The sequence below is a fragment of the Centruroides sculpturatus genome, unplaced genomic scaffold, assembly GCF_000671375.1.
Source record: "Centruroides sculpturatus isolate CEXI.00-Female unplaced genomic scaffold, Cexi_2.0 scaffold56, whole genome shotgun sequence".
In the NCBI taxonomy this organism is placed as follows: domain Eukaryota; kingdom Metazoa; phylum Arthropoda; class Arachnida; order Scorpiones; family Buthidae; genus Centruroides; species Centruroides sculpturatus.
The window spans coordinates 1058709-1068117 of record NW_019384586.1 but is presented as its reverse complement, the minus strand read 5'-3'; the positions used below and the strand labels follow the sequence as shown (position 1 = coordinate 1068117).

At 32.5% G+C, this 9409-nt stretch overlaps 1 long non-coding RNA gene across 1 annotated transcript; it reads left to right on the top strand.

Annotated features, from left to right (window-relative positions):
- Positions 1 to 722: 722 nt before the first annotated feature.
- LOC111624641 lies at positions 723 to 9409 on the top strand. The gene is made up of 4 exons (XR_002756611.1): positions 723 to 944; positions 4967 to 5054; positions 5125 to 5271; positions 8335 to 9409. It is a non-coding gene; the product is annotated as an uncharacterized LOC111624641 (long non-coding RNA).

Genomic DNA, 9409 nt, shown 5'->3' with positions numbered 1-9409 from the left:
TCGCTCCCTCAACATGGAAAAACGCCCACATGGGGGCGATATCGCCCCGTTGAGAAACACTGGTTTAGATATAATGCAAATTTTGTATATTATTGAACTGAACTCAACTCCGTTTAAATAAATACATATACTAAATTAGTAGTTTAAAGTCGAACACTAAATACAACATTATATTTCTCAGAATATAATCCGCTAAACCTCTTCGAGAGATTGTTCTTGTAGAGGTCCACCCACATAAAGTAGATTTCTATAGAAATTCTGTAATATCCTGATACCCGTTATACTGTACTTCAAAAATCTTGTTCTAACAACGACCTACGTATCAAATACGACAAATACACTTAGTTTATAGATTTTAAACGATTTTAAATAATTATCGTAATTTATCATTTTTAAGAAGTAATTTATTTGCTGTATTTACAAACAAATTTTGAAAATTTATTTGCTCACCATCCATCTTCGGATAATTTCAGTCTCAGAAAAATCTTATTTATATTCTAGTTATTCGTGATAAAAAAAAGAACAGATATTTATCAAGAATACATAATATATAAAACGTAATTTTACATAAAGAATAATTAACGCGTAAACACTAAATTTTTACCTCCACTTTAATGACCTATTATAATTCTTATTAATTAAAGAGTTCCGAATTTATAACACTAAAAAGTATGTATAATTTTTAAAATAATTTTTAAGGATTTCACTAAACATCTTCAAGAGACAGTGATAGGTTAATCTTATCATAAGAGAAGGATAACAAAAGTCCTTTTATATTGACTGAACGTAAAAAAGTAATATCAACTCTTGACTCACCCCTGCTATGACGTAAACGATTCTAACTAGTAACAGCAAACAGGAACACCATAAATAGAGTACTAACCCCAATTGCACTAAACGGAAAACTAAACTTGTGTTTAAAAATTAAAAATTTTGAACTAAAGGTAAGGAATTAAATATGTAATTAATATTTTTAAATTTCTAATAGAATTAAGTTACTTTCGTGATTAATTTGTCATTTAACGTACGATACATAAATTAAATAATGTATTATCAGTTATAATGAATGCAAAGTTTAGAATGTATTTTGAAGTTAAGTTGATATATAAGTTTTGTAGAATAATAAACAAAAGATAAAACAAATGCCACGTATAAAACAAATTTTATTTACCATTTTTATATTTTTTAAATATATAATATTTAATATTGGTTAATCTGAATAAATATTTTTAAAGTTATATAAAACCAAATATGTAATGTTAAATTTCTTCTTACGATTTAAAAATTTGTTGTGTTATATAATGTTTACGTAAACATTCAATTAATAGTTAAATAAAAGATAAATATTTTCTAGTAACATTCTTCCGTTTACGATAGTTTTTTCCGGCACATATAACTACTAATTGGATAAAACTTTATCATTTCAAACCATTTGCAATGACCTCAATATTATTATTATCCATGCTGNTAGCGAACATAACTGGCGCCCGGGGCACGACACTTTATTGGCGCCCCTCCCCTCCCCCTCCCCTCCCCCTCCCCTCGATGTCTCTACACACGATACTGAATATTTTTGATAATTATTTACTAATTTTTATGGACGATCTACGTACACAAAAATTCAACAACGAGTTGCGTAACTTTTCCAGCTGTTAAGAGATTTTATTTAAAAATAACTTTTATATTATTAACCATAATATTAATAAACTAGCAGATAAGCCCGGCGTTGCTCGGGCAAAAAGTAACGATAGCGAAGATTAAGATTATTACATTATAGCTAATCTTATCCGTTTTCACAGAATGCAAGAATTATGTCCCCCTGTTTCCAGACTAATTAGAAAATTTTTAGATAGGTCTAAAAATACAGTATGTTCAATTTCTCGCAAAAACGCAAAAAACCGCATCTGCGATTGTAAATCTTGCACGTCGCTTTCACTTAACACTTCCATTCTTAACACTTCCATTGTTAACAACCTTCCCCGCGGGGGAAGAATTTCGAAAAATTCCTTCTTAGTGTATATGCTCGTGACGTACTATATCCTAACCGTGTACCAAATTTCAACCTTCAACTCCTAACCGTTTGGGCTTTGCGTTTATTATTATTATCAACCCATCTCTATTATATATACCCGTGTTTCCGAACGTGGGGCCTACACCCCACAGGGGGGCAATTGGATTGTTAAGGGGCAATTCGAAAATGGACTCGTCCAGAGTTTAAGTTAACAGTATAGGGGGCATAAGAATTTCAGAAAGGCTTAGGTGGAGGCATAGCATAAAAAAGGTTGGAAAACACTGATATATACTGTATAAATTGTGTGTAGCGCTATCTATTACGAGATTTTATCATAAATAGTTATTAAGTATTTTTTTAAAAGTTATTAATTATTATAAAATGGCAAAATGCCTAATTTTGAAATTAGAAATGAGCTTTGTAGAAAAAGTGGACATGCTAACAAGTAAAATCTTCATTAATTAAGTCCGACCCCACCCGAGATATGACAAGTGACCGTCAACCTTCAAAATTTAATAGCATCGAAATCGAACATACTGTATTTTTAGACATATCTAAAAATTTTCTAATGCCCTTTATATAAAAGATGTCACACCAAATTTCGTTTTTTAATCTTTATCCCATCCTGAGATATTAAACTAAATAAATGCCAAAACACACAAACACACATATACACATATTCACAGAAATTTTTTTGCTTGTTTTTTACTTTTTGGATTCAGGACGTGTCAAAAAGTGGAAATTTGAAAAACGTGTAGGGTCAAATTTGATAGAACTCGAATCCTTTTCCTCGTTAGAATGGAAATGTTACAAACCTCAAAAAGAAAATTACCTCCTGCTCAAATTGGTGATACCGTACTAATACAAGTCTCTGATGTCGACTGTGGCCATACAGATGCCCAAAATGTGTTGACAGTTCTTGTTGGAATAGAAGACTCTGACTTTTATAAATTAACAAACAAAAATGGTACCCTCAAGCAGCTTTATACCCGCAAGCAGTTCGTAATTTGTAAAGAAAAGTTACTTTCCATAGATGAGATTTCTTCTCAAGAAATATCGCTGAGAGAAGCAGCTGCAGATAATTCGAAAAGTGGAGGGCAAGGCTATACATTATACATGCCTTCATTGCAAAATAAAGTGTTCCACGAATAAATGCAGTTGTAAAAGCAAGGAACTCTTGTGAAATTCAAAGTGTCATAACAGTTTAAGTTGTTGCAATAAATAAGATTTTATAACGTTAATCACATAATATATGTATAAGTTTACTATTGCATATTATTTTTCTTTTCTGATTAAGAATGTACTGTTTATTTTAGGTTCAACAGCTTATTTACATGCGCTGTTACTTAAGTTTTCTCCTATTTTCACATATTAAAATGTTTCGTTTTTGTCTTAACGTAATAAAAACATTTTTATTCAATATTCACCATCAGTGCATGCTGAATGTCGACATTTGCCGGTGTAAGTGAGAAATATTTAGCAAATATTTCGTACATACAGGAAACGAATGTGTGAATGCTAACATTCACCGGAGAATCTCGACATTTGCCAGATATCGGTCTTTCACAGTAACATATCCACCACACATTTTATTTCACCAAGTAAGTTTTTATAATTTTATTTTTAATTTTAGCCCTTATATAGTGGCTAGCGATTCAGAATGTAATTGCGATATTGAAAATTTATTTTAAAAAAGTTTTGGCTCAAGATCATATAATGAAAAAGAAAACATTATTAAAAGAGAAAAGCCAATGCCTAAGTTAAATATAAACACTTCAATAAAAAATTTGTTCGACATTTTCACGATAAAATGGTTCTGTAAATGCATAAAAATGCAAAAATTGTTTTGTTGGCTTGCCTACTATTTTCAAATGAAATTAGTATGTGGAATAAGAATGGCTTTGACAATTTAGCTAGCAAAAGACACGAAAAATCGTCGATTCTTTCGTATTTGATGCAATTTGGAAATCGAAACAGAATAGAATTTAACATTAGTAAATAATATAAAATAAATATTGAAAATTATAACGAGGTACTTACGGCTAATAGATATATTTTATCTAAATTAATAGATGTTATATGTTTTTATCAAAGCAAGAATTGGCATTTAGAGGGCATAGGAAATCTATTGTATCTAATAACAGAGGTAATTATATTGAACTTGTTTATTTATTAAGTATGTCAGATAAATAATCTATTAAAAATACATTTAGAGAAGTAACTGACCCCTGGAAGTCGGCTTCTTACAGAAATATAGCTTCCCTATCATAAAATGTCACGGCACGCCACTGACTTTAATCCATTACAAAGAATAGATTTCCAATAGATTCGATTTTTATTTCTTGTGCCTTAAATTTTTCCCGTTAACTGACATAAATTATGAAAAATCTACTTGTGTTTCTGATAAACTAAATTAAACAAATTAGGGATCGATGCTATTAAATTTTGGTGATAAAGGTAGAGGGGTGGAGAGATAAAGGAGTATTGTGTGTCTCCAGTTGGGTCTGACTTAATGACGATTTTACTCGTTATTAACATTTAAATTTTTTTTTTTTTTTTTTATAAAATCCATCCCTACCCTCAAAATTAAGCTTTTCGCCATTTTATGATACTTAAAAATATAAAAAGTTTTTAAATAAAATATGATAACAGATGGCATTACCAAAATGTATCCGAAAAACTTAAACAAATCGTTGCTGTATTTTTTATTTTTATTTTATTTATTTTTTTACTTTTTGGAAAAGAAGGGACGGACTGGTTTTTCAAACTGCTTCACCGAGATTTTATTTTGGTTCTAGCAATATTTTAATCCTACGGGCTATGCACCTGTCGCCGCGGTTGTGGATACAAAAACGGGATAATATATGCGTTATCGGTATTTAAATAGTATTTAAATGCGACGAAATAAGGAATTCGTTTACGTTAATCTAAACTGTTTTGTTATAATTATTTCAGAATTAAAATTTTCCTTTTCGACGCCATAGTTTTGAAATGAAATTTTTATTCCGTGTACTTATAATCGTCACCTCCGTCTTCCAATTAAGTAAGCAATTTTTTATTAAGCGTATATTTTTAACAAACTCATTATAAAACGTAAATTCTACGTCTTTCAGATCTGGCCAATTATCGATGCTACAAATGCCTGTGGACCAGTCACTTCAATATCGACCAAAATTGTATCCCCTCTTACTTCAATAATAGTATTATTGAAATCGTTTCGTGTGATTCCGGATGCTTAAATTCATACGTATATCTAAATGGTAATTCATCTTAATTCTATCCTAATATAATTTTATATAAAATCTAAATACTAACGATACGAGAATTTTTAAAATTCGACGAAATAGTAAAAAAAATCTTTTATTGGGTTTAATTATTAATTTCGTACAAATTATTGGGCTGCAATCGTGAAAAACTGTAAACCTATAAATTCTCACAGGCTCTGTCCTTCCTTAATCTCTAGAACGTTGTTAGATAGATGAAAGTCAGGACCAAATATGGAAACCTTAGGATGGGGTCCGGTTAAGACCGGAAGTAACTTGATTTCAATTCAAAAATTTTCTCCCGAACGGAGTTAGATATACGACCCGTTGTAAACAGGAAACGCATAATTTACAGGGGAAAGACATTACTAAACTTAAATGTATTGTGACGAAAAATTGCAGCCCGGCATTATGACGATGTCACAATAAATAATTGCTCGTTAGAGAATAGAAAATTCTAAGCTACAGTAAATATTATTACTTAGTCTGATGTTATCTATACTAATATTATAAAGAGGTAATGTTTGTATGTATGCAAGTTTGTATGCAGCAGGTAATCTCCGAAACTACTCATCCGATTTCAAAAATTCTTTCACCAATATTTAGAATGGAACTTCAGGGTGGACATAGGCTGTATATTATTCCGTTAAACATTCATATAAATTAAATTAAAAGATATAATCTAGGTTAAGGCTTTTATGTCCAACAGATGGCGCTACGAGTATGACGCCCTAAGTTTGCTTTTCTGTGAGGCATTATGCTTTTCTGTGAAAATGAACTAAAGCATATCATCATCTATCTATCTATAAATAAAAATGTAATGTTCGTTTGTTCCTACCGATTCCTTTGAAATTTTGACACAACGCTGCATTCGAATACGCACGTGTTTTTATATAATATACATGTCGAAATTCAACCCCACTGAAGGGAGATGGTTAGGTTTAAGGCTTACCGTGAAGAACTTGGCTTCTATGATACTATTTTAGATGCGGGTTTTTGCGCCTTTGATTGCGTTTTAATAGGGTACGTCAAGAGAATGTACACTAAGAAGAAATTTTTCGAAAAATTTCCTCCCCACGGGGGAAGTGTTATAAATTTGTTAATAAAAATAGATAAAAATAGTGTTAAAAATAGATACATTTTGAGCCACAACAACGCGTGACGGGGGGGTCTGCTAGTTTGTCATAAAATTGGTTCTTAAAAAAAATATCAAATTTATTATTTCTCGAGACGACTTTATTTTCATAAATAAATTTATTAAGCGAGAGGAAATAAGAATATTAAAATCCTAATAATGTCAGCCTGAAATTTTTCGTCCTAACGTCTTTCCTCCGGCGTTTCAGTAAACCGATTAAATAAAGTTTTCTTCGACGTCTACAAAATGTAAAGAAAATTACGTTTTGGTTTTAACCCGGTGTTACGCGCGGAGCGTTACTCACGCACGGTTAGGCGCGCGGGTGCTATAGCATTCCTGTTTCAAAATTCAATTTTTCAAAACTCATAGTTTTTTTCGCGATTTTTTCATTTTGGATGTTTGTGGGCATGTGTTTTTGATGTATTAGTGAAGAAAACTACTTCAAATACATCGTTTTTATTTATTCGTAACGAAAAACAGAAAGTCTCCAGTTTTTAGAAATTTTTCAAAAAAAATTGTCAACTTCAATAGTGTATTTTACAAACTGTAAACAAGTGTGATGCTATCTAAGCTGTCAATCGTCTTCCTGTATGTATTTTTTAACTGTCACAACAAATAAATTCTTTGTACCAAACCCCGGGCCAAAAATATCTCAATATTTCCAAAAATACACCATCTAAAATCATACAGCAAGTAGAGGTAAAAATGGAGATTATTGGCAGATAACATCGATAGTAAACTTCTTTTACACTGTAATTGGTTAATTTATATGTCTGTTATTAAATCGACCTATAAAAACAATTGCTGGAAATATTCCCGCGAAATGCCACGCCCCCGAAGGCTACCACATCGAAGTATGTAAGCAATCGCTATAAAATCGCGTGTTTTAATTTTTTTTTCCACTTCTAATTTGCTAATGATAAGTCGCTTGACAGTATTTAGACGAATAAACATGTTTTCAACACCACTTAGCAATAAATATCGCCAAAAAACACCACCTTTCAAACTTTCAATGTTAAGTCTATGGGAAACTTTTTTGCCTTTTATTGGCTTTAAAAATCCTGATTTTACGCCTTTTATGCTCTAATTGGTCATTTCTATCATGATTGACTCGATATTAACCAATAAGCGTTTTATCGAAACTGTAAGTCAGATCCGCCCACCTCGGTTAGTCGCGCTAATAAAACTTACTCCGTTAGGCGCGAGGGAGAATATAGTACCCCACTGATTTCCATTGTGGCTCTATGTAAAAAATTGTTTTCGTGCAATTTTGAACTTTTTTATGTGCGATCTTCACACCATCGAAGACGGTACTGAGGACATCATTTTTCGGCACTAAAAACATCAAAAAATACACGCGTTTAAACACACAGGGGGTTTTATATCACCCCGCGCGCCTAACCGTGTTAAAGATCTATAAACTACAACAACTTCAATCCTTCGTAATGCCTGTATTTATCCTAATTTTAGAGCCGTAGAGAATTTTGTTTACGCGTTTCGAAATAACAATGCCGTAGCCGGTAAAAATACATTTTCGTTTTTGTAAAACGAAACGAACGTTTGCAAAACGGACGAAAACATACTGCAACTTTGTTTTCGTCGACAATAAGAATCGATAACTTCTTACGTATAACGGTAAATAAACGGATTAATCATACTCGCTATTATTCGGTGATGTCCTTTACATAAAATTTAAATTTATATACCAGGTGACCGAAAAGTCCGTTAATCGAAAATTATTATAATCGTTCGTTGAATAATTTTAAAAAATTGCCTGGGTCAATCAACTTTCGGGTCAATTCGTACACGTAATATGCGTAAATGAAAAAAAATACAGGAATATTTGTTATTCACGCGCATTTTCTTTAAAATAGCTTTAATGGTAAATTAAAATATTAATATATTTTATAAAATAACGATTTCAGGTACGATGGTTTCTTACACTCGCGCTTGCGCCCTTCGCCAGGCAGAAGACGGAGTTTGTCAAGAAAAAATGGACGGCCACAGCAAATTAGTGAACTGTTTTTGCAAAAAGGACTTTTGTAACGGCTGCGGCCACTGGAAAAGTGGCGCCGGGTGGAACTTGGCCTATTTAATATTTATTCACATTTTATATAAGGTTATCCGAACGTCGTTGTAAGTGAGTCACGTTTTATAACGGTGTGTATTAATCCAGCGCTTGTTATTTCCCAGAGTATCCCACGTGGCAACGTTTACGCGTTTCTTTCAATTTGTGCTAATTTCCATTTTAGGTTAAAAATGACAGTATTCGAACGCGGCTTCAGCGTAAGCCGTAACGTGGAAGCTTTGGCCCCTCGGGCCGATAACAAATGTGATACGGCTCGGGCCCTAAGTCGTAGCCCGTTTAACTATTCCGTTCGTAAATGTGACCCCATTGCCCATATATAAGAAAAACCCAGACTTCATTAAGGATACTCCTCGATATTTTTCGTCGTAGAACGTAAGTTTTTCAATTTGGAATGTTTGCAACGTAGTCGAAATGTATTATTGGTCCAGCGTATTCGGTATTTTATTTTAAACCGTGTTAAAATCTCGACAAATACGCCATTCGCCCTACGGTCCCAAGACTTACTCATCTTATTACGCGCCTAGCACCCGGATACACGAAAAAAAAGTCGTGCTGTAACGTTTAAAAACTTTCCGAAATTGCTGATAAAATTTCAAATTATTACAGACAAAAAATTAAAGTTTTCTAATTAAAATATTCGATCGGCCGTAGATTTGCATTACAGTTATCCCTCGCTTAACGTTGGATTTGATTAATTGTGGCCATCCCTTTATATACCAACAGAAATTTTAATTAACTCGCGGCTTTACCGGCCTTCTTTACTTAACGTAGAAACCGTATTCGATTAACGCGATTTTGATGCTCGCGATAGCTCCGAGGGATTAGTTAACCGCGTTGATCAAGGGGTATCTGCATTTCTTTTTTGTAAAATATGCGTTGCGTAATAAAATGGTGTGCGTATTTTAAAAGTC